A 25,582-nucleotide genomic window follows, 5' to 3' on the forward strand; every position below is an offset into this window, starting at 1 on the left:
GTAAATAGGATAGAGCTTTCTAGGATAGAGCTTTGCAAAGAACTGGTCATGAATTGTCTTGGAGTTTGTAAGAAACATTGCCTGATCAGAAGGTAAAATGTTTTCAGCAGACCAATTATATATCTTCCAAATTCTCTGTCAGCTAATGCTATTGAATCATGCAGTGATGATGAGGGTGAAACATTGGAAGGATTATACTTGTCTACAGGTAGCAAACAAGCAACAAGTATTAAAATTTTTCATTATCTCATCCATGACTATGAATAACATTTGTCCCCAAAAATTGTGTAGAGTGTTTGGATTTCTGAAGCTGGGCATTTCAATTCCTCTGACACTAATATAACATTTTGGTGATGCTAAATTTTCTTGACTAGGAGAACTGATTCTGCTTGATTACATGCAGGAGCCTAATGCAAGCTGACCATTGGTCTGAAGCTTGCTGAGATTACCTTCTAGATGGTTTTTGTCATCCTGGTAAGAAGCATGGTTTGTGTCCCATTATCAGGTATAGATATGCCTTCTGAGGATATGGGTCTAGGATGGCAAACCAATGTCATGAAGAGAGGTGATGACATCAAATCATGCTCAATAGGATTATGCTGAGGCCCAGGCTAGAGGACAGAAGAGAATTGGGGACTAAAGTTACTCAGGGCATTCTCGTAAGCCATAACACAGGCCCTCATTTACAAAGCAATGGTTCCCTGTCTGGGGATTCCTGTGAGATCTAGTTGCTCTTCTTTTGGAGAGCATGAGTCCTGCAAAGGAGGCAATAATTTGGGCAAACCACGTATGTCAATGCTGGCCGGCCTCAGCACTTTGCTCATGTCCATCTTTCTCTTATGGATTTCAGTGATACAAGATGCATACTTGGTGCCCCAATCCTTTCTCCTCAAGGTAAGTGGAAAGTTCATGTTAAGTGCCTGGGTCTGTTTTGGATATCTGCCTTCAAACATTAGAAAACATGACCTTCTCTGAATCAAGTGATATTTAAGCCATAGAACTTGGGTTCTCCCTTCCTTTTGGGAATCCCTTAGGCCTAATACCATGATAAAAGAATGATAATTCACGCTGCCATGTCTTTTAGAATTCCAAGTGGTAGGTATTGTGTAACTGTGCAGTGACTATTCCAAGAGGTAATTCACAAGGAATGGTTCAGGAAGTTCACGCCATATTCCTAGCACAGCTCATTGATAGGTGAATATATTCTTCAAATAACTTCCATATTGATTGTAACTGCCTTGGCAAAAGCTTCATGTTCTCACAGTTTCATGAAGGTTTCATGCTCCACACTTGAGTTGATGGCATTCAGGAGTATCCATTGTAAGCTGCCTCGACTCAAGGGAGATCACTATGTTACCTCTCTAAGGCTCAAAAGTGAGACAGAGACTCAGAGATTTATATGGACTAATATACATATAAGTAAGGCAAAATAAGATACCTTTTCATTTCATTAGGATTAGTGAACTTTTTCTGCCATTCAGGCATTAGGAAACATGAGGCAATTCAACAGTGAATATCTAGCCAGGCATACCACTATTGCCTAGATGCACAGGCTCATCAAAATGAGGAGACCCACTCACCACACATAAGTGGCATGAAATTTCAAAAACATGAATGGCATCCCAAGTTATAAAGGCATCCATGCTTCATGTGATAAGGAATTAGCCAGGAGAACAGGTGAAGTTTTCATATGCATGTTGTGCTTGGGCAATTAAGAAACTTGAGGTTATGCATCCTACAATAGTGAGTATTCAGTGATGTCAGAGGGAAATATGATGGCTCTTTGCAGAGCAGCTGAGATACCTTGGACCTTATAAGACACAATGAACGATCAGATGGTAACATGTTTTCACCAGGAATATAATATGCATTCCTTATGGTCTGTCACCTCATGCAATAAATGCTGGAAGTGAGCATGAGGATGAAACCAGTGAAGGGTTAAACTTGGCTAGGTGTGCAAACAGGTAACTGCATTTGCAATTTAACATTATCTACCCCAAACCACTGATTATCAATACACCCAATCATCATAATCTATATATGGGCACTCCAAACCGATCATTGCAATTCTGCTGACACTGACTTGTAAATTTGGAACCATACCATTTTCCTTGACTGAGACAACTGATTCTGCTTGATACCCTGCAGGAGTCTAATGCCCGCTGACCATTTGTGTGAAGCTTGCTGAGACCTACCTTCTAGACAGATGGTCTTTGTCATCCTGGTAAGTATCACAGTTTGTGACCCACGAGCAGGTATAGCAATGCCTTCTGAGGACACGGGTCTATGAGGACAAACCAACGTCATGAAGAGAGGTGATGACAAAAAATATCATGCTCAGGATGGGGCTGCTGAGTCCCAGGCTAAAGGTCAGGAGAGAAATGGGTGACTAGGCCCATGATGCCTTTCTCATAGGCCAGTGCACAGGCCCTCAGTACCCAGCAGTGTTTCCCTTCTGGGGAATCCTGTTAAGTCCAGGTGCTCTTCCTTAGATGAGCCTGAATCCTCCCAAAAAAGGCACTTTTGGCAAAAATCTATGTTTGTCAACCTGGACGGCATCAGCACACTGCTCATTTCCATCCACTCTCTTCTGCATTTCAGTTAATGAGCATGAAGACTTGGTGCCTCAATCACTTCACATTCAGGTATGTGGAAATATCAGCTTGAGTGCCTATGTCTCCTTTGGATATCATTATGCAAACATTAGAAAACAAGACATTCTAGAAAACCAGTGAAATTTAAGCCAGTGAACTTGGGCTATCCCTTTCTTTTTGGAATCCACTCTGACTAAAACCATGATAAAAAGTTGGAAATAAAAGATTCCGAGTTATTTAGAATTCCTATAGTACGTATTGGTTTACTGAGCTGTGAAATTTCAAAGATATGGGACAAAACAAATGGGTGAAGAAGTTCAGTCCATTTTTATTGCACAGCTCATTGATAGGTGAAAGTATTTTTCAAATAAATTCCACACTGATTGTTACTGCCTCTGTACAGGGTTAATCTTAGGTAGGTGTGCCAAAAGATAACTGCATTTGCAATTTATCATTATCTACCCCGAAGCACTGATTATCAATGCACACAATCATCACATTGTAGATATTGGGAATTCCAAACCTGAGCATTGCGATTGTGCTGACACTGACTTGTAAATTTGGATACATAAATTTTCTTCACTGAGATAACTGATTCTGCTTGATACCCTCAGGAGACTTATGCCCGCTGACCATTTCTGTGAAGCTTGCCGAGACATACTTTCAGAATAGATGGTCTTCATCATCATGGTAAGTAGCACCGTTTGTGTCCCACTAGCAGGTATAGCTATGCCTTCTGAGGACACGGATCTATGATGACAAACCTATATCATGAAGAGAGGTGATGACATAAATATCATGCTCTGGTTCCGGCAGCTGAGGCCCAGGTAAAGGACAGGCGAGAAATGGGGGAGTAGTCCCATCATGCCTTTGCAATAGGCCCATGCACAGGCCCTCATTTGCACAGAGTGTTTCCTTTCTGGGGAATCCTGTTATGTCCAGGTCCTCTTCTTTAGGGGAGCATGAGTCCTGCCAAGGAAGGCACTTTTTGGCAAAATCTAAATATGTCCAGATGGCCGGCATCAGCACACTGCTCATTTCCATCTATTCTCTTATGCATTTCAGTGAATGAGGATTCAGACTTGGTACCTCAATCATTTCACCTTCAGGTACGTGGCAATATCAGTGTATGTACCGAAGTCTCATTTTGATATCATCCTTCAAACATTATAAAGCAAGACCTTCTAGGATTCCAATGAAATCTAAGCCATAAAACTTGGGTCCTCCCTTCCTTTTTGGAATCCAATCTGACTAAGACCATTATAAAAGAGTGGTAATTAAAGATGCCTTGACTGTATAATTCCAATTAGTAGATATTGGGTAACTGATCTGTGAATTTTCGAACCGGTGGGAATAAGAAATGGATCAGGACTTTCAGTCCATTTTATTACACAGGATATTCATAGGTGAATGTCTTTTTCAAATACATTCCACATTGACTATTAATTCCTTGGCAAGAGTTTTATGTTGTCACTGTGCCAGGAAGTTTTCATGCTCCAGTCTTGCATAGATGTTGCTCAGGAGTGTCCAATCTGCAGGCCCAGGAGTGCAGGGAGATCACTAGGTAACCGTCCTGAGGGTCAAAAGGGAGAGAGACTCAGAATATTCTAGTGTACTAATGTACACATCAGTAAGTTTAAATCAGATACAATTTCTTTTTGTTTAGTTTAGTGAGCTTGTCCTGAGATGCAGGCAACAGGCCACATGAGGCAATCTGACGATATGCAACTGGACAGACATTCCCCTCTTGGCATAGATGCATAGGCTCAGCATTATGTGGATAACCACTCACCTCACATAATTGGCATGAAATTTCAAACTCATGATTGTCATCCAAAACTATAAAGGACTCGATCCTTCCAGTGATAAGATACGGTAAGAGAACAGGTTAAGGCATACTATGCATGTGGTGCTTGGGCAGTTTAGAAACTTGAGGTTATACATCTTTCAATGGTGAGTACTCAGTGATGTGATAGGGAAATAGGATAGCTCAGTGCTGAGCAGATGAGATGTCTTGAAACTAGTGAGACACAGTGAATTATCAGATGGTAAAATGCTTTCACCTGGTCTATAAAATGCCCTTCCCATGGTCTGTGAGCTCAAGCATTGAATGCTGCCAGTGAGGATGGGGATGAATACAGTCATGGGTTAATCTTGGCTAGGTGTGGCAAAAGATAACTGCATTTGCAATTTATCATTATCTGCCCCAAAGCACTGATTATCAATGCACACAATCATCACAATGTAGATATTGGGCATTCCAAACCTGAGAATTGCGATTGTGCTGACACTGACTTGTAAACATGGATCCATAAATTTTCTTCACTGAGATAACTGATTCTGCTTGATACCATCAGGAGGCTAATGACGGCTGACCATTTGTGTGATGATTGCTGAGACATACCTTCTGAATAGATGGTCTTTGTCATCCAGGTAATTAGCACTGTTTGTGTCCCACTAGCATGTATAGCTATGCCTTCTGAGGACACAGGTCTATGATGACAAACCTACCTCATGAAGAGAGGTGATGACATAAAAATCTTGCTCAGGTTATGGCTGCTGAGGCCCAGGTTAAAGGACAGGTGTGAAATGGGTGACTAGTCCCATCAGGCCTTTCCCATTGGCCCGTGGAGAGGCCCTCATTTACCCAGCAGTGTTTACCTTCTGGGGAATCCTGTTAGGTCCAGTTGCTCTTCATTAGGGGAGCCTGATTCTTCCAAAATAAGGCTCTTTTGGTAAAATCTAAGTATGTCCATTTGGCTGGCATCAGCATATGGCTCATTCCATCTATTTTCTTATGCATTTCAGAGAACGAGGATTCAGACTTGGTGCCTCAATCATTTCACCTTCAGGTACGTGGCAATATCAGTGTATGTATCCAGGTCTTGTTTTGATATCCACCTTCAAACATTAGAAAGCAAGAAGTTCTTGGATTCCAATGAAATCTAAGCCATAAAACTAGGGGTCTCCCTTCCTTTTTGGAATCCAATGTAAGCCATAAATGTTGGGTACTCCCTTCCTTTTTAGAATCCAATCTGACTAAGACCATGATAAAAGGGTTATAATTAAAGATGCCTTGACTTTATAATTCCTATTAGTTGATATTGGGTAATGGAGCTGTGAATTTTAAAACAGGTGGGATCAAGAAATGGATCAGGACTTTCAGTCCATTTTAATTACAAAGCATATTGATAGGTGAATGTATTTTTAAATACCTTCCACATTGATTGTTACTACCTTGGCAAAATTTTTATCTTCTCACTCTGCCAGGAATTATTCATGCTCCAGCCTTGCATAGATGTTGCTCATGTGTTTCCAGTCTGCAGGCCCTGGAGTGCAGGGAGATCACTAGGTTACCTTTCTGCGGGTCAAATTGAGAGAGACTCACAGTGTTCTAGTGTGCTAATGTACACATCAGTAAGTTAACCTCAGATACCATTTCTTTTTGTTAGGATTAGTGAACTTGTCCTGAGATGCAGGCAACAGGCCACATGAGGCAATTCGACAATATGCAACTGGACAGACATTCCCCTCTTGGCAAAGATGCACAGGCTCAGCATTATGTGGATAACCACATAACACATAATTGGCATGAAATTTCAAACACATGATTGTCATCCCAAAATATAAAGGCCTCGATCCTTCCTGTGATTATCTATTGTAAGAGAACAGGTTAAGGCATCCTATGCATAAGGTGCTTGGGCAGTTAAGAAACTTGAGATTATACATTCTTCAATGGTGAGTACTCAGTGATGTCATAGTGAAATAGGAAAGCTCAGTGCAGAGAATTAAGATGTCTTGAACCTAGGTATACACAGTGAAGGATCAGATGGTAAAACGTTTTCACAAGGCCTATAATGTGCCCTTTCCATGATCTGTCAGCTCAAGCACTGAATGCTGGCAGTGAGGATGAGGATGAAATCAGTGATTGGTTAATCTTGGCTAGGTGTGGCAAAAGATAACTGTATTTGCAATTTATCATTATCTACCCCGAAGCACTGATTATCAATGCACATAATCATCCCATTGTAGATATTGGGAAATCAAAATCTGAGCATTGCGATTGTGCTGACACTGCCTTGTAAATTTGGATCCATAAAATTTCTTCACAGAGATAACTGATTGTGCTTGATACCCTCAGGAGGCTAATGCCCACTGACCACTTGTGTGAATTTTGCTGAGACATACCTTCTGAATAGATGGTCTTTGTCATCATGGTAAGTAGCACTGTTTGTGTCCCACTAGCATGTATAGCTATGCCTTCTGAGAACACGGGTCTATGATGACAAACCTACGTCATGAAGAGAGGTGATGACATAAAAATGATGCTCAGGTTTCAGGCTGCTGAGGCCCAGGTTAAAGGAGAGGGTAGTAATGGGGGACTAGTCCCATGAGGTCTTTCCCATAGGTCCGTGTACAGGTCCCCTTTCCCCCAGCAGTGTTTCCTTCTGCAGAATCCTGTTAAGTCCTGTTGCTCCTCTTTAGGGGAGCATGAGTCCTCCCAAGGAAGGCTCTTTTGGCAAAATCTAAGTATGTCCAGACAGCCGGCGTCATCACATGCTCATTTCCATCTATACTCTTATGCATTTCAGAAAACGAGAATTCAGACTTGGTGCCTTAATCATTTCACCTTCAGGTACGAGACAATATCAGTGTATGTACCCAGGGTCGCTTTGATATCCTCCTTCAAACATTAGAAAGCAAGACCTTCTTGGATTCCAATGAAATCTTAGCCAAAAAACCTGGGTTCTCCCTTTCTATTTGGAATCCAATCTGACAAAGACCATGATAAAAGGATGGTAATTAAAGATGCTTGACTTTATAATTCCAATTTGTAGATATTGGGTAACTGAGCTGTGAATTTTCGAACAGGTGGGATCAAGAAATGGATCAGGGCTTCCAGTCCATTTTAATTACACAGCCTATTGATAGGTGAATGTATTTTTCAAATACATTCCTCATTTATTGTTACTACCTTGGCAAGCATCTTATGCTGTCACTGTGCCAGGAAGTTTTCATGCTCCAGTCTTGCATAGTTGTCTCTCAGGATTGTCCAGTCTGCAGGCCAAGGAGTGCAGGGAGATAACTAGGTTAAATTTCTGAGGGTCTAAGCGGATATACACAGTCACAGTGTTCTGGTGGACCAATGTACATATCAGTAAGATAAACTCAGATACCATTTCTTTTTGTTAGGATTAGTAAACTTGTCCTGATATGCAGGCAACAGGCCACATGAGGCAATATGACAATGTGCAACTGGAAGCGCATTCCCCTCTTGGCATATATGCAGAGGCTCAGCATTTATGGATACACACTCACAACATATAAGTGCCATGAAATTTCAAACACTGAATGTCATCCCAAGGTATAAAGCATACACCTTTCCAGTGATAAGGTAGGGTAAGAGAACTGGTGAAGGCATACCATGCTTGTGGTGCTTGGGCACTAAGAAACTTGAGGTTATACATCCTACAGTGGTGAGTACCTAGTGGAGTCACAGGGGAATAGGATAGCTCAGTGCTGAACAGATGAGATGTCTTGAACCTAGTGAGACACAGTGAATGTTTAATGGTAAAATGTTTTCACCAGACCTATAATATGCCTTTCCCATGGTCTGTCAGCATAAACATTGAATGCTGGCAGTGAAGATGAGGATGAAACCAGTGATGGGTTAATCACAAGATAACTGCATATGCAATTTATCATTATCTACTCCGAAGCACTGATTATCAATGCACACAATCATCACATTGTAGATATTGGGAATTCCAAACCTGAGCATTGCGATTATGCTGACACTGACTTGTAAATTTGGATCCATAAATTTTCTTCACTGAGATTACTGAATCTGGTTGATTCCCTCAGGACTCTAATGCCCTCTGACCATATGTGTGAAGATTGATGAGACATACCTTCTGAATAGATGGTCTTTGTCATCCTGGTAAGTAGCACTGTTTGTTTCCCACTAGAATGTATAGCTGTGCCTTCTGAGGACACGGGTGTATGATGAGAAACCTACGTCCTGAAGAGAGGTGATGACATAAAAATCATGCTCAGGTTCCGGCTGCTGAGGCCCAGGTTAAAGGACAGGGAAGAAATGGGGGACTAGTCCCATCAGGCCTTTCCCATAGGCCCGTGTACAAGCCCTCATTCACCCAGCAGTGCTACGCTTCTGGGGAATCCTGTTAAGTCCTGTTGCTCTTCTTTAGGGGAGCATGAGTCCTCCCAAGGAAGGCTCTTTTGGCAAAATCTAAGTATGTCCATATGGCGGCATCAGCACAATGCTCATTTCCATCGATTCTCTTATGCATTTCAGTGAACGAGGGGTCAGACATGGTGCCTCAATCATTTCACTTTCAGGTACGTGGCAATATCAGTGTATGTACCCAGGTCTTGTTTTGTTATCCTCCTTCAAACATTAGAAAGCAAGACCTTCTAGGGTTCCAATGAAATCTAAGCCATAAAGCTTGGGATCTCCCTTCCTTTTTGGAATCCAATCTGACTAAGACCATGATAACAGGATGATAATTAAAGATGCCTTGACTTTATAAATACAATTAGTAGATATTGGGTAACTGAGCTGTGAACAGGTGGGATCAAGAAATGGATCAGGACTTTCTGACCATTTTAATTACACAGCACATTGATAGGTAAATGTATTTTTCAAAAACCTTCCACATTGATTGTTACTGCCTTGGCAAGAGCTTTATGTTCTCACTGTGCCAGGAAGTATATATGCTCTAGTGTTACATAGATGTTGCTCAGGAGTGTCCACGCTGCAGGCCCAGGAGTGCAGGGAGTTCATCATGTTACCTTTCTGAGGGTCAAATTGAGAGAGACTAACAGTGTTCTAGTGTACTAATGTACACATCAGTAAGTTAACCTCAGATACCATTTCTTTTTGTTAGGATTTGTGAACTTGTCCTGAGATGCAGGCAACAAGCCACATGAGGCAATTTGCCAATATACAACTGGACAGTTATTCCCCTCTTGGCATAGATGCACAGCCTCAGCATTATGTAGATAACCACTCACCACACATAATTGGCATGAAATTTCAAACACATGATTGTCATCCCAAACCATAAAGGCCCCGATCCTTCCTTGATAAGATACGATAAGAGAACAGGTTAAGGCATCCTATGCATGTGGTGCTTGGGCAGTTTAGAAACTTGTGGTTATACATCCTACATTGGTGAGTACTCAGTGATGTCATAGGGAAATAGGAAAGCTCAGTGCAGAGCAGATGAGATGTCTTGAACCTAGTGAGACACAGTGAATGATCAGATGGTAAAACGTTTTCACCAGGCCTATAATGTGTCCTTCCCATGGTCTGTCACCTCAAGCATTGAATGCTGGCAGTGAGGATGAGGATGAAACCAATGATTGGTTAATCTTGGCTAGGTGTGGCAAAAGATAACTGCAATTCCAATTTATCATTATCTACCCCAAAGCACTAATTATCAATGCACACAATCATCACAATTTAGATATAGGGAATTCCAAATCTGAGCTTTGCGATTGTGCTGACACTGACTTGTAAATATGGAGCCCATAAATTTTCTTCACTGAGATAACTGATTCTGCTTGATACCCTCAGGAGGCTAATGCCCACTGACCATTTGTGTGAAGCTTGCCGAGATACTTTCTGAATAGATGGTCTTTGTCATCCTGGTAAGTAGCATTGTTTGTGTCCCACTACCATGTAGAGGTATGCCTTCTGAGGACACTGGTCTATGATGACAAACATATGTCATGAAGACAGGTGATGGCATAAAAATCATGCTCAGGTTCCGGATGCTGAGGCCCAGGTTAAAGGACAGGAATGAAATTGGTGACTACTCCCATCAGTCCTTTCCCATAGGCCTGTGTACAGACCCTCATTCACCCAGCAGTGTTTCCCCTCTGGGGAATCCTGTTAAGTCCAGTTGCTCTTCATTAGGGGAGCATGAGTCATCCCAAAGAAGGCTCTTTTGGCAAAATCTAAGTATGTCCAGATGGCCAGCATCAGCACACTGCTCATTTCCATCTATTCTCTTATGCATTTCAGTTTACGATGATTCAGACTTGGTTCCTCAATCATTTCACCTTCAGGTACGTGGCAATATCAGTGTATGTACCCAGGGTCGTTTTGATATCATCCTTCAAACATTAGAAAGCAAGACCTTCTAGGATTCCAATGAAATCTAAGCCATAAAACCTGGGTTCTCCCTTTCTTTTTGGAATCCAATCTGACTAAGACCCTGATAAAAGGATGGCAATTAAAGATGCCTTGACTTTATAATTACAATTAGTAGATATTGGGTAACTGAGCTGTGAATTTTCGAACAGGTGGGATCAAGAAATGGATCAGGTCTTTCAGTCCATTTTAATTACACAGCATATTGATAGGTGAATGTATTTTTCAAATACATTCCACATTTATTGTTACTACACTGGCAATCATTTTATTTTCTCACTGTGCCAGGAATTATTCATGCTCCAGTCTTGCATAGATGTTTCTCAGGATTTTCCAGTCTGCAAGCACAAGAGTGTGGGGAGATCACTAGGTTAACTTTCTGAGGGTCTAAGCAGATATACACAGTCACAGTGTTCTAGTGGACCAATGTACACATCAGTAAGTTAAACTCAGATACCATTTCTTTTTGTTAAGATTAGTGAACCAGTGCTGATATGCAGGCAACAGGCCACATGAGGCTATACGACAATGTGCAACTGGACAGGCCTTCCACTCTTAGCATATATGCACAGGTCAGAATTATTGGATACACACTCACCACATATAAGTGCCATGAACTTTCAAAACACATGAATGCCATCCCAAGATGTAAAGCCTCCATCCTTCCTGTGTTAAGGTAGTTTAAGAGAACTGGTGAAGGCATCCCACGCTTGTGGTGCTTGGGCACATGAGAAACTTGAGGTTATGCATCCTACAATGGTGAGTACCTAGTGATGTCACAGGGAAATATGATAGCTGAGTGCTGAGCAGTTGAGATGTCTTGAACCTAGTGAGACACAGTGAATGATCAGATGGTAAAATGTATTCACCAGACCTATAATATGCCCTTCCCATGGCCCTTCAGTACAAATATTGAATGCTGGCAGTGAGGATGAGGATGAAACCAGTGATGGGTTAATCAAAAGATAACGGTACTTGCAATTTATCTTTATCTACGCCGAAGCACTGATTATCAGTGCACAGAATCATCACATTGTAGATATTGGGAATTCCAAACCTGAGCAATGCGATTGTGCTGACACTGACTTGTAAATTTGGATCCATGAATTTTCTTCACTGAGTTTACTGATTCTGGTTGATTCCCTATGGACTCTAAGGCCCGCTGACCATTTGTGTGAAGATTGCTGAGACATACCTTCTGAATGGATGGTCTTTGTCATCCTGGTAATTAGCACTGTTTGTGTCCCACTAGAATGTATAGCTATGCCTTCTGAGGACACAGGTCTATGATGACAAACCTACGTCCTGAAGAGAGGTGATGACATAAAAATCATTCTCAGGTTCCGGCTGCTGAGTCCCAGGATAAAGGACAGGGGAGAAATGGGGGATTAGTCCCATCAGGCCTTTCCTATAAGCCAGTGTACAGGCCCTCATTCACCCAGCGTGTTACAATTCTGGGGAATCCTGTTAAGTTCTGTTGCTCTTCTTTAGGGGAGAATGAGTCCTCCCAAGGAAGGCTCTTTTGGCAAAATCTAAGTATGTCCATATGGCTGGCATCAGCACACTGCTCATTTCTATCTATCCTCATGCATTTCAGTGAATGAGGATGCAGCCTTGGTGCATCAATCACTTCCCTTTTCAGGTACGTGGCAATATTAGTGTATGTACCTAGGTCTCGGTTTGATATCCTCCTTCAAACATTACAAAGCAAGACCTTGTCAGATTCCAATGAAATCTAAGCCATAAAACTTGGGTTAACCCTTCCTTTTTGCAATCCAATCTGACTAAGACCATGGTAAAAGGATGGTAATTAAAGATGCCTTGAATTCATAATTATTATTAGGAAATGTTGGATAACTGAGCTGTGAATTTTCGAATAGGTTGGATCAAGAAATTGATCAGGACTTTCAATCCATTTTAATTACACAGCATATTGATAGGTGAATGTATTTTTCAAATACCTTTCGTATTGATTGTTACTCACTTTGCAAGAGGTTTATGTTCTCACTATGCCAGGAATTATTCATGCTCCAATCTTGCATAGATGTTGCTCGGGAATGTCCAGTCTGGATTCCGAGGATTGCATTGAAATCACTAGGTTGCATTTCTGAGGGTCAAAAGGGAGACACACACTCACAGTGTTCTAGTGAACTAATGTACACATCAGTAAGTTAAACTCAGATACCATTTCTTTTGGTTAGGGTTAGTGGACTTGTCCTGATATGCAGGCAACAGGCTCATGAGGCAATACGAAAATGTGCAACTGGACAGGCCTTCCCCTCTTGGCATATATGCACAGTCTCAGCATTATTGGATACCCACTAACCACATATAAGTAGCATGAAATTTCAAACACATGAATGTCCTCCCAAGCTATAAAGCCTCCATCCTTCCTGTGATAAGGTAGTTTAAGAGAACTGGTGAAGGCATCCCATGCTTTTGGTGCTTGGGCACTTAAGAAACTTGAAGTTTTATATCCTACAATGGTAAGTACCTAGTGATGTCAGAGGGAAATAGGAAAGCTCAGTGCAGAGCAGGTGAGATGTGTTGAACCTAGGGAGACACAGTGAATGATCAGATGGTAAAATGTTTTCACCAGGCCAATAATATGCCCTTCCCATGGTCTCTCAGCTCAAGCATTGAATGCTGCCAATGAGGATGTGGATGAAACCAGTGATGGGTTAATCTTGACTACCTGTGGTAAAAGATAACTGCAATTGCAATTTATCACTATCTAACCCGAAGCACTGATTATCAATTCACACAATCATCACAATATAGATATTGGAAATTCCAAACCTGAGCAATGAGATTGTGCTGACACTGACCTGTGAATTTGGAACAATAAAATTTTCTTCACTGTGACAACTGATTCTGCTTGATACACTCAGGAGTCTAATTCCCGCTGACCATTTGTGCTAAGCCTGCCGAGACCTACCTTCTGAATAGATGGTCTTTTGTCATCCTTGTAAGGAGCCCTGAATGTGTGCCAATACCAGGTATAGCTATGCCTTCTGAGGAAACGGGTCAATAATGACATATCTACGTCATGAAGAGAGGTGATGACAAAAATATCATGCTCTGGTTCCAGCTGCTGAGGCCAGGGTTAAAGGACAGGGGATAAATGAGGGACTAATGCAATCTGGCCTTTCCCATTAGCCGGTGCAAAGGCCTCATTCACCCAGCAATGTTTCCCTTCTGGGGAATCCTGTAAAGTCCATGTGCTCTTCTCTAGGGGAGCATGAGTCCTGCCAAGGAAGTCACTTTTTTGGCAAAATCTAAGTATGTCCAGCCTGCATGCCTCAGCACACTTCTAATTTCCATCTATTCTCTTCTGCATTTCAGTGAACGATAATGCAGTCTTAGTTACTCAATCATTTCACCCACAAGTGCGAGTAAATATCAGCTTAAGTACCTAGCTCTCCTTTGGATATCCTCCTTTAAACATTAGAAAAGAAGACCTTATAATCCCATGAAATCAAAGCCATAAACCTTGGGTTTTCCCTTCCAATTTTGAATTCAATCAGACTAAGACAAAGATAAAAGGATGGTACTTAAAGATGTCTTGACTTTTAGAATACCAATTAGTAGACATTGGTTAACTGAGTTGTGATTTCCCAACAGGTGGGATCAAGAGGTTGATCAGGACATTCAGTCCATTGTAATTACACAGAACATGGATAGGAGAATGTATTTTATAAATACATTCAATAGTGATTGTTACTGCCTTAGCAAGAGCTTTATGTTCTCACTGTGCCACGAAGTATTCATAGTCCAGTCTTACATAGATGTTGCTCAGCAGTGTCCAGTCTACAGGCCCAGGAGTGCTGTGAGATCACTATGTTACCTTTCTGAGAGTCAAAATGGAGACAGAGACTCACAGTGTTCTAGTGGACTAAGGTAAACATCAGTAAGTTAAACCAGATACCATTTTTTGGAAGGATAACTGAATTTGTCCTGATATGCAGGCAACAGATCATATGAGGCATTTCCACAATGTGCAACTAGACATGCATAACCCTCTTGGCATAGATGCACAGGCTCAGCATTATGTGGATACCCACTCACCACACATAAGTGGCATAAAATTTAAAACACATGATGTCATCCCAAGCTATAAAGGCCTCCATCCTTCCTGTGACAAGGCAGTGTAAGAGAACAGGTGAAGTGATCCTATGCATGTGGTGCTTTGGCAGTAAAGAAACTTGAGGTTATGCATCCTACAAAGGTGAATCCTCACTGATGTCAGAGTGAAATAGGATAGCTCTGTGTAGAGCAGATGAGATATCTTGAACCTAGTGAGACACAGTGAATGATCAGATGGTAAATATTTTAAACATGCCTTAATGTGCCCTTCCCATGATCTGTCTACTCATGCATTGAATGCTGGCAGTGACAATGATTAGGAAATCAGTGATTTTTTAATCTTGGTTAGGTGTGGCAAAAGGTAACTGCATTTGCAATTTATCATTATGTACCCCTAAGCACTGATTATAAATGCACACAATCATCACAATGTAGATATTGGGCATACCAATCCTGAGCATTGCGATTGTGATGACACTGACTTACAAATTTGGAACCATAAAATTTTCTTCACTCCTCAGACTCCAGATCTTCTCTCCCACTAATGAGACCAGGAAGCCAGAGGAGGCTGGGAGTCCACGGAAGCAGCTGTTCCTGCAGGAGCATCAGGTAAACAGGCCGGCTTCCTGTCCTGTGTTCCAGTACCTGCAGATCGCCTGGGAACTGCACAGAGCTCCCAATCCCGGTGGGAGCCAAGCACCCTAAACTCCAGGTATTCTCTCTTGGCAACGAGACCAGGAAACCAGAGAAGCCAGGGAGACCAGGGGAGTAGATGTTCCGGATCAGGTACAACAGAAACCAGCATAGGGTCCAGGGGACCAGGTAGGAGGCTAAGCGCCCCAGATTCCTGTTCTTCTTCTTCACCCACGGGACCAGCATTTGGAAAAGGAATAGAAGAACCACCAGATAATTGGACTTGCTAGCACCCACCAAAAGGGAACTCTGGTCCCCAGACCAGTAAGGGGCTCCTTCTCCACCCACTAGAAGAAGTGATGGGAAAGAGACGATACAACAACACACTCAGCACCAGAAAAACAAATATGACACCGCCAGATCCTAGAGTCTCCACACCAGCAAGGCCCCAACATTCCAATGCAAACAAAGCAGAAGAGAATGATCTTAAAAGCACTTTCATGACAATGATAGAGGCCCTAAAAGAGGATACAGGATAATCCCTCAAAGAAGTGGAAGAAAAAAACAAACCAAAAATGCAAGAAATGGAAGAAAAAACAAACCAAAAATGCAAAAATTGGAAGAAAAAAACAAAACAAAAAAGGCAGGAAATGGAAGAAGAAACGAAGCAAAAAATGCAAGGAATGGAAGAAAAAACAAAGCAAAAAAATGCAAGAAATGGAAGAAAGAACAAACCAAAAACATTCATAAAAGTCAACAAATGGACGAAAAGAATAACAGAAAATTGCAAGAAGCAATGCAAACACTGCAAGTGTAGAAAACTGAAATAGAGACATTAAAAACACAATCTGAATAAAGGCAGAAAATAGAAAAGCTGGACAAACAGTCAGGCACTAGCGATACAAACATTACCAACAGAATAGAAGAGATGGAAGAGAGAATCTCAAGTGTTGAAGATACACTAGGAGAAAGGGATTTATCATCCAAAGAAAACCTTACATCCAACAAATCCTTAACACAAAATATCCAGGAAATAAGGGACATCATGAAACGACCAAACCTAAGAATAAAAGGTGTAGAAGAAGGAGAAGGATCCACCTCAAAGGGGCAGAAGACATATTCAACAAAATCATAGAAGAAAACTTTCCCAACCTTAAGAAAGACATGCCAATGAAGGTACAAGAAGCCTACAGAACACCAAATAGAGTGGACTACAAAAAAAAATCCCCTCGCCACATAATAATCAAGACCCCAAACATACAGAATAAAGAAAGAATATTAAGAGCAGCTAAGGAAACAGATCAAGTAACATATAAAGGCAGACCTATCAGAATTACACCTGATTTCCCCATAGAAACGCTGAAAGCCAGAAGGTCCTGGATAGATAGTCTACCTACAATAAGAGACCATGGATGTCAGCCCAGACTACTATACCCGGCAAAGCTCTCAATCACTATAGACAGAGAAAACAAGATATTCCATGACAAAACTAGATTCGCGCAATATGTGTCCACTAACCCAGCCCTATAGAAAATTTTGGAAGGAAAACTCCACCCCAAGGAAGCTAACTACAACCAGAAAAACATAAGCATTAGAGAATCCCTCTCTACCAACAGCCAAAAGAACAAAGGGGTGTAATTCCACACATAATTCCACCAACAACAACCATCGCAAATTGAAGAAGGATGAGCAATCAATGGTCATTAATATCCCTCAATATTAATGGCATTAACTCACCCATAAAAAGACACAGACTAGCAGAATGGATTCGAAGACAGAACCCTTCCTTCTGCTGCATACAAGAAACACACCTCACCCTCAAAGACAGACATTACCTGAGAGTTAAAGGTTGGGAAAAAATTTTCAATCAAATGGACCCAAGAAACAAGCAGGGGTAGCAATCCTAATATCTAAAGAACTAGACTTTAAAATAAAATCAATCAAAAGAGATGAAGGAGGTCATTACATACTCATCGCAGGTGAAACCCACCAAGATGAAGTGTCTATCTTGAACATCTATGCCCCAAATACAAAGGAATCCACATTCGTTAAAGAAACATCATTATGTCCCTGTTATCCCAGATATCTCCAAGACCTTTATCATGAAGGGGTGTTGGATTTTGTCAAAGGCTTTTTCAGCATCTAGTGAGATGATCATATGATTTTTGTTTTTCAGCTTGTTTATATGGTGGATTACGTTGATGGATTTTGGTATGTTGAGCCATCCCTGCATCCCTGGGATGAAACCTACTTGATCGTGGTGAATGATTGTTTTGATGTGTTCTTGGATCCGATTTGCCAGTATTTTATTGAGTATTTTTGCATCAATGTTCATGAGGGATATTGGTCTGAAGTTCTCTTTCTTAGTTGTATCTTTGTGTGGCTTGCGGATCAAGGTTATTGAAGCCTCATAGAAAGAGTTTGGCAAAGACCCTTCTGTTTCTATTGTGTGGAACACTTTGAGAAAAATTGGTATAAGCTGTTCTTTGAATTTCTGGTAGAATTCTGCACTGAGGCCGTCTGGACCTGGGCTTTTTTTGGTTGGGAGACTTTTGATGACAGCTTCCATTTCCATCGGGGTTATAGGTCTATTTAAATTGCTTATCTGTTCTTGATTTAGTTTTGGCAATTGATAGCTGTCCAGGAAGTCATCCATTTCCTTTAAATTTTCGAATTTTGTGGAGTACAGGTTTTCAAAGTATGACCTAATGATTCTCTGGATTTTCTCAGAATCTGTTGATATGTCCCCCTTTTCATTTCTAATTTTGTTAAATTGCGTGTTCACTCTCTGCTGTTTGGTAAGTTTGGACAAAGGTTTGTCTATCTTGTTGATTTTCTCAAAGAACCAACTCTTCGTTGCATTGATTCTTTGTATTGTTTTCCTGGTTTCTACTTTATTGATTTAAGCCCTCAATTTGATTATTTCCTGGCGTCTACTCCTCCTGGGGGTGTGCTTCTTTGTGTTCTAGAGCTTTCAGCTGTGATATAAATTCTCTGGTATAACTGTTCTCCTGTTTCTTCATGTGAGCACTTAGTGCTATGAACTTCCCCCGTAGCACTGCTTTCAAAGTGTCCCATAGGTTTGGGTATGTTGTGTCTTCATTCTCATTGAATTCGAGGAAGTCTTTAATTTCTTTTTTTATTTCCTCTTTGACCCAGGGATGGTGCAGTTGAGCATTATTCAATTTCCATGAGTTTGTAGGTTTTCTGCAATTTGTGTTGTTGTTGAATTCTAATTTTAAAGCATGGTGGTCTGATAAGATGCATGGAGTTATTCCAATTTTTTTGTAGCTGCTGAGGTTTGATATGTTGCCAAGTATGTGGTCTATTTTTGAGAAGGTCCCATGTGGTGGTGAGAAGAAGGTATATTCTTTTTTATGTGGATGAAATGTTCTATAGATATCTGTTAATCCCAGTTGGGTCATTACTTCTATTAGACCTTTTGCTTCTTTGTTGAGTTTCTGTTTGGTATTCCTGTCTAGTGGTGAGAGTGGTGTGTTGAAGTCTCCCACTATAACTGTGTGGGGCTTTAGATGAGGTTTAAGTTCTAATAATATTTCTTTAAGGAATGTGGATGCCTTTGTATTTGGGGCATAGATGTTCAGGATAGACACTTCATCTTGGTGGGTTTCACCTGTGATGAGTATGTAATGACCTCCTTCATCACTTTTGATTGATTTTATTTTAAAGTCTAGTTTGTTAGATATTAGGGTTGCTACCCCTGCTTGTTTCTTGGGTCCATTTGATTGAAAAATTTTTTCCCGACCTTTAACTCTCAGGTAATGTCTGTCTTTGAGGGTGAGGTGTGTTTCTTGTATGCAGCAGAAGGAAGGGTTCTGTCTCGAATCCATTCTGCTAGTCTGTGTCTTTTTATGGGTGAGTTAAGACCATTAATATTGAGGGAAATTAATGACCATTGATGGCTCTTCCTTCTTCGATTTGCGATGGTTGTTGTTGGTGGAATTATGTGTGGAATTTCACCCCTGTCTTCTTTTGGCTGTTGGTAGAGAGGGATTCTCTAATGCTTATGTTTTTCTGGTTGTAGTTAGCTTCCTTGGGTTGGAGTTTTCCTTCCAAATTTTTCTGTAGGGCTGGGTTAGTGGACACATATTGCTTGAATCTAGTTTTGTCATGGAATATCTTGTTTTCTCCGTCTATAGTGATTGAGAGCTTTGCCGGGTATAGTAGTCTGGGCTGGCATCCATGGTCTCTTAGTGTAGGTAGAATATCTATCCAGGACCTTCTGGTTTTCAGCGTTTCCATGGAGAAATCAGGTGTAATTCTGATAGGTTTGCCTTTACAAGTTACTTGACATTTTTCCTTAGCTGCTCTTAATATTCTTTCTTTATTCTGTATGTTTGGGGTCTTGATTATTATGTGGTGAGGGGACTTTTTTTGTGGTCCATTCTATTTGGTGTTCTGTAGGCTTCTTGTACCTTCATTGGCATGTCTTTCTTAAGGTTGGGAATTTTTACTTCTATGATTTTGTTGAATATGCCTTCTGCCCCTTGGAGGTGGATTTCTTCTCCTTCTTCTATACCTATTATTCTTAGGCTTGGTCTTTTCATGGTATCCCATATTTCCTGGATGTTTTGTGTTAAGGATTTGTTGGATTTAAGGTTTTCTTTGGTTGATAAATGCATTTCTCCTAGTGTATCTTCAACACTTGAGATTCTCTCTTCCATCTCTTCTATTCTGTTGGTCATGCTTGTATTGGTAGTGCCTGACTGTTTGTCCAGCTTTTCTATTTTCTGCCTTTCTTCAGATTGTGTTTTTTTAATGACTCTATTTCAGTTTTCAACCCTTGCAGTGTTTGCATTGCTTCTTGCAATTTTCTGTTTATCTGTTCGTCTGTTTGTTGCCTTTTATGAATTTTTTGGTTTGTTCTTTCTTCCATTTCTTGCATTTTTTGGTTTGCTTTTTGTTCCATTTCTCACATTTTGTGCTTTGTTTCTTCTTCCATTTCCTGCTGTTTTTGGTTTGTTTCTTCTTCCATTTTTTTCATTTTGTGCTTTGTTTTTTCTACCATTTCTTGCATTTTTTGCTTTGTTTCTTCTTTGATTTCCTGCCTTTTTTGGTATGCTTCTTCTTCCAATTCTTGCATTTTTTGCTTTGTTTTTTCTTCCATTTCTTGCATTTTTGGTTTGTTTTTTCTTCCATTTCTTTGACGGATTTTCCAATATCCTCTTTTAGGGCCTCTATCATTTTCAGGAAAGTGCTTTTAAGGTCGTTCTCTTCTGCTTCGTTCGCATTGGAATGTTGGGTCCTTGTTGGTGTGGAGTCTCTAGAATCTGGCGGTGTCATATTTGTTTTTCTGTTGCTGACTGTGTTTTTGTATTGTCTCTTTCCCATCTCTTCTTCTAGTGGGTGCAGAAAGAGCCCCTTACTGGTCTGGGGGCCAGAGTTCCCTTTTGGTGGGTGCTAGCAAGTCCAATAATGTGGTGGTTCTTCTATTCCTTGCCTGAATGCTGGTCCCGTGGGTGGAGAAGAATAGGAATCTGGGGTGCTTATCCTCTTACCTGGTCCCCTGGACCCTATGCTGGGTCCTTTTGTACCTGATCCAGAACAGCTACTCCCCTGGTCTCCGTGGGTCCTCTGGTTTCCTACTCTCGTTGGTGGGAGAGAAATCTGGAGTCTGGGGTGCTTGGCTCCCGCCAGGATTGGGAGCTCTGTGCAGGTCCCAGGCGATCTGCAGGCACTGGAGCACAGGCCTGGAAGCCGGCCTGTTTACCTGATGCTGCTGGAGGAACAGCTGCTTTCCTGAACTCCCAGCCTCCTCTCCTTTCCTGGTCTCGTTGGCAGGAGAGAAGATCTGGAGTCTGGGGTGCTTGGCTCCCGCTGGGATTGGGAGCTCTGTGCAGTTCCCAGGCGATCTGCAGGCACTAGAGCACAGGCCTGGAAGCAGGCCTGTTTACCTGATGCTGCCGGAGGAACAGCTGCTTCCCTGGACTCCCAGCCTCCTCTCCTTTCCTGGTCTCGTTGGCGGGAGAGAAGATCTGGAGTCTGGGGTGCTTGGCTCCCGCCGGGATTGGGAGCTCTGTGCAGTTCCCAGGCGATCTGCAGGCACTGGAGCCAAGCCAAACCCTTATATAGCTCAGCAGTCCCTGCCTGGGATGTGTCATCTCCTGACTGGCTCCTGCTCATCAGCCCATATGACGCCACGGGAGAGGCAGAGAGTAAGGGATGGAATAGTAGCAGGCACATACACACCAAGGTTGTTTACTCCAACTGACAACGCGTGTCAGCGCCATCTTGCAACGGAGAATGTGGGGGCGGCTCCCCACAAGATGGTAAAATAGTTTCACCAGGCCTATAATATGCCCTTCCCATGGTCCATCAGCTCATGCATTGAATGCGGGCAGTGAGGATGAAGATGAAACCTTTGATGGGTTAATCTTGGCTAGGTGTGGCAAAAGGTAACTGCATTTGCCATTTATCATTTCCTACCCCTAAGCACTGATTATCAATTCACCCAATCATCACAAAGTATATATGGGTCTTTCCATACCTGAGCATTGCAATGCCGCTGACACTGACCTACAAATTCGGAAAAATAAAATTTTCCTTAACTGAGACAACTGATTCTGCTTGATATAGTGCAGGAGTCTAATGCCCGCTGACCATTTGTGTGAAGATGCCGAGACTTACCTTCTGAATAGATGATATTTGTCATCCTGGTAAGTAGCACAGTTTGTGTCCCACTATCAGGTATAGCTATGCCTTCTGATGACACGGGTCTATGATGACAAACCTACGTCATCAATAGAGGTGATGACATAAATATTATGCTCTGGTTCCAGCTGCTGAGGCCTGGGTTAAAGGACAGGGGATAAATGAGGGACTAATGCCATCTGGCCTTTCCCATTGGTCCATGCACAAGTCATCATTCACCCAGCAGTGTTTCCCTTCTGGGAAATCCTGTTAAGTCCATGTGCCCTTCTCAAGAGGAGAATGAGTCCTTCCAAGGAAGGCACATTTTGGCATAATCAAAGTATATCCAGGTATAAGCACACTGCTCATTTCCTTCTATTCTCTTCTGTATTTCAGTGAAAGAGGATGCAGTCTTGGTTTCTCAATCATTTCACCTTCAGGCACGTCGAAATATCAGCTTAAGTACCAAGGTCTCCTTTGGATATCCTCATTTAAACATTAGAAAACAAGACTTTCTAGGAATCAAATGAGATCTAAGCCATAAAACTTGGGTACACCCTTCCTTTTCTGCAATCCAATCTGACTAAGATCATGATGAAAGGATGGTAATTAAAGATGCCTTGTCTTTTAGAATTCCAATTAGTAGGTATTGGGTAACTGGGATGTGAATTTTCGAACAGGTGGGACACAAGAAATGGATCAGTACTTTCATTCCATTGTAATTACACAGCACATTGACAATTGAATGTAATTTCAAATACCTTCCATACTGATTTTTACTGCCTTGGCAAGAGCTTTATGATCTCACTGTTACAGGAAGTATTCATGCTCCAGTCTTGCATAGATTTTGCTCAAGAGAGTCCTATTGGCAGGCACAGGAGTGCAGGGAGATCAGTAGGATACTTTCTGAGGGACAAAGGAAGACAGAGACTCACAGTGTAATAGTGGACTAATGTACACATCAGTGAGTTAAACTCAGATACCATTTCTTTTTGTTAGGATTAGTGAACTTGTCCTGATATACAGGCAACAGACCACATGAGTCATTTCGACAATGTACACCTGGAAATGCATAACACTCTTGGCATAGATGCACAGGCTCAGCATTTTGTGGATACCCACTCACCACACTTAAGTGGCATAAAATTTAAAACACATGATGTCATCCCAAGCTATAAAGGCCTCCATCCTTCCTGTGACAAGGCAGTGTAAGAGAACAGGTGAAGGGATCCTATGCATGTAGTGCTTTGGCAGTAATGATACTTGAGGTTATACATCCTACAATGGTGTGTACTCATTGATATCAGAGTGAAATAGGATAGCATTGTGGAGAGTAGATGGGATATCTTGAACCTAGTGAGACACAGGGAATGATCAGGTGGTACATGTTTTAACCAGACCTATAATATGCCCTTCCCTTGGTCTGTCACCTCATGCATTGAATGCTGGCAGTAAGGATGATTAGGAAACCAGTGATGTGTTAATGTAGGCTAGGTGTGGCAAAAGGTATCTGCATATGCAATTTATCATTATGTACACCTACACACTGATTACAAATGCGCACAATCATCACAATGTAGATATCGGGCATTCCAAACTTGAACATTGCGATTGTGCTGACACCGACTTGCAAACTTGGAACCATAAAATTTTCTTCACTGAGAAACTGATTCTGCTTGATACCCTCAGGATTCTAATGCCCGCTGGCTATTTGTGTGAGGGTTTCCTAGACATACCATCAAGATAGATGGTCTTCGTCATCCTGGATAGCAGCAATTTTTGTGCCCCACAAGCAGGTATAGCTATGCCTTCTGAGAAATGAGGGACAAATCCCAATAGGCCTTATTCATAGGCCAGTTCACAGGCCCTCATGCACCCAGCAGTGTTTCCCTTCTGGGGAATCCTGTTAAGTCCATGTGCCCTTCTCTAGGTGAGCATGAGTCCTGCGAAGGAAGGTCCTTTTTGGCAAAATCTAAGTATGTGCAGCTGGACAGCATGAGGACACTGCTCATTTCCATCTATTCTCTTATGCATTTCAGTGAATGAGGATGCAGTCTTGGTTTCTCAATCATTTCACCTTGAGATACATGGAAATATCAGCTTAAGTACCTAGGTCTCCTTGGATATCCTCCTTCAAACATTAGAAACAAGACTTTCGAGGAATCAAATGAAATCTAAGCCATAAAACTTGGGTACTCCATTCCATTTTGGAATCCAATCTGACTAAAACCATGATAAAAAGATTGTAATTAAAGATACCTTGTCTTTCAGAATTCCAATTAGTTGGTATTGGGTAACTGAGCTGTGAATTTTTGAACAGGTGGGACACAAGAAATGGATCAGTACATTCATTCCATTGTAATTACACAGCACATTTTCAGGTGAATGAATTTTCAAATACCTTCCATACTGATTGTTACTGCCTTGGCAAGAGCTTTATGTTCTCACTATGCCAGGAAGTATTCATGCTCCAGTCTTGCATATATGTTGCTCAGGAGTATCCCGTCTGCAGACACAGGAGGGCAGGGAGATCACTAGGGTACCTTTCTGAGAGTCAAAGGAAGACAGAGACTCACTGTTCTAGTGGACTAATGTACACATCAGTGACTTAAACTCAGATATCATTTCTTTTTGTTAGGATTAGAGAACTTGTCCTGATATGCAGGCAACAGAGGCTTTCGACTATGTGTAACTGGACCTGAATTATCCTCATGGCATAGATACACAGGCTCAGCATTATGTGGATACCCACTCACCACACATAAGTGGCATAAAATTTAAAACACATGATGTCATCCCAAGCTATAAAGGGCTGCATCCTTCCTGTGACAAGGCAGTGTAAGAGAACAGGTGAAGGCATCCTATGAATATGGGGCTTTGGCAGTTAAGAAACTTGAGGTTATACATCCTACAATGGTGAGTACTCAGTGATGTCAGAGTGAAATAGGATAGCTCTGTGCAGAGCAGATGAGAAGTATTGAACCTAGTGAGACACAGTGAATGATCAGATGGTAAAATGTTTTCACCAGGCCTATAATATGCCCTTCCCATGGTCTGTCAACTCATACATTGAATGCTGGCAGTGAGGAAGATAAGGAAACCAGTGATGTGTTAATCTAGGCTAGATGTGGCAACAGGTAAATGCATTTGCAATTTATCATAATGTACCAATACACACTGATTATAAATGCACATAATCTTCACAATGTAGATATTGGGCACTAAACCTGAGCATTGTGATTGAGCTGACACTGACTTGCAAATTTGGGCCATAAAATTTTCTTCACAGAGACAACTGATTCTGCTTGATACCCTCAGAATTCTAATGCCCACTGATCATTTGTGTGAAGATTGCCAAGACCTACCTTCAAGATAGATGGTCTTTGTCATCATGGTAAGCAGCACTGTTTGTGTCCCACTAGCAGGTATAGCTATGCCT

General features: G+C 41.5%; 1 long non-coding RNA gene and 10 other non-coding genes across 24 annotated transcripts in view; all 11 read left to right on the forward strand.

Annotated features, from left to right (window-relative positions):
* The first annotated feature begins 530 nt into the window (after positions 1 to 530).
* LOC121134813 lies at positions 531 to 608 on the forward strand. Its single transcript, XR_005872023.1, has one exon. It is a non-coding gene; the product is annotated as a small nucleolar RNA SNORD115 (small nucleolar RNA).
* Positions 609 to 2,280: 1,672 nt separating this feature from the next.
* LOC121134909 lies at positions 2,281 to 2,360 on the forward strand. The gene has a single exon (XR_005872116.1). It is a non-coding gene; the product is annotated as a small nucleolar RNA SNORD115 (small nucleolar RNA).
* LOC121134745 overlaps positions 2,292 to 25,582 on the forward strand; it is an 89,267-nt gene continuing 65,976 nt past the window's right edge. For 13 of the 14 annotated variants that reach the window (XR_005871935.1, XR_005871944.1, XR_005871942.1 and 10 more), the window contains exon 1: positions 21,687 to 25,537. This is a non-coding gene — a long non-coding RNA (uncharacterized LOC121134745). Of the gene's footprint in view, positions 2,316 to 21,686; positions 25,538 to 25,582 lie in introns of those variants that run through there. The other variant, XR_005871938.1, reaches the window with a different exon arrangement.
* LOC121134910 lies at positions 3,341 to 3,419 on the forward strand. The gene has a single exon (XR_005872117.1). It is a non-coding gene; the product is annotated as a small nucleolar RNA SNORD115 (small nucleolar RNA).
* Positions 5,084 to 5,162, forward strand: LOC121134898. Its single transcript, XR_005872105.1, has one exon. It is a non-coding gene; the product is annotated as a small nucleolar RNA SNORD115 (small nucleolar RNA).
* LOC121134845 lies at positions 6,868 to 6,947 on the forward strand. The gene has a single exon (XR_005872054.1). It is a non-coding gene; the product is annotated as a small nucleolar RNA SNORD115 (small nucleolar RNA).
* Positions 8,592 to 8,670, forward strand: LOC121134854. Its single transcript, XR_005872063.1, has one exon. It is a non-coding gene; the product is annotated as a small nucleolar RNA SNORD115 (small nucleolar RNA).
* LOC121134901 lies at positions 10,325 to 10,403 on the forward strand. The gene has a single exon (XR_005872108.1). It is a non-coding gene; the product is annotated as a small nucleolar RNA SNORD115 (small nucleolar RNA).
* LOC121134902 lies at positions 12,054 to 12,132 on the forward strand. The gene has a single exon (XR_005872109.1). It is a non-coding gene; the product is annotated as a small nucleolar RNA SNORD115 (small nucleolar RNA).
* LOC121134912 lies at positions 13,798 to 13,876 on the forward strand. Its single transcript, XR_005872119.1, has one exon. It is a non-coding gene; the product is annotated as a small nucleolar RNA SNORD115 (small nucleolar RNA).
* Positions 22,226 to 22,304, forward strand: LOC121134915. Its single transcript, XR_005872122.1, has one exon. It is a non-coding gene; the product is annotated as a small nucleolar RNA SNORD115 (small nucleolar RNA).

The sequence above is a fragment of the Mesocricetus auratus genome, unplaced genomic scaffold (assembly GCF_017639785.1).
Source record: "Mesocricetus auratus isolate SY011 unplaced genomic scaffold, BCM_Maur_2.0 Super-Scaffold_100030, whole genome shotgun sequence".
Lineage (NCBI taxonomy): Eukaryota > Metazoa > Chordata > Mammalia > Rodentia > Cricetidae > Mesocricetus > Mesocricetus auratus.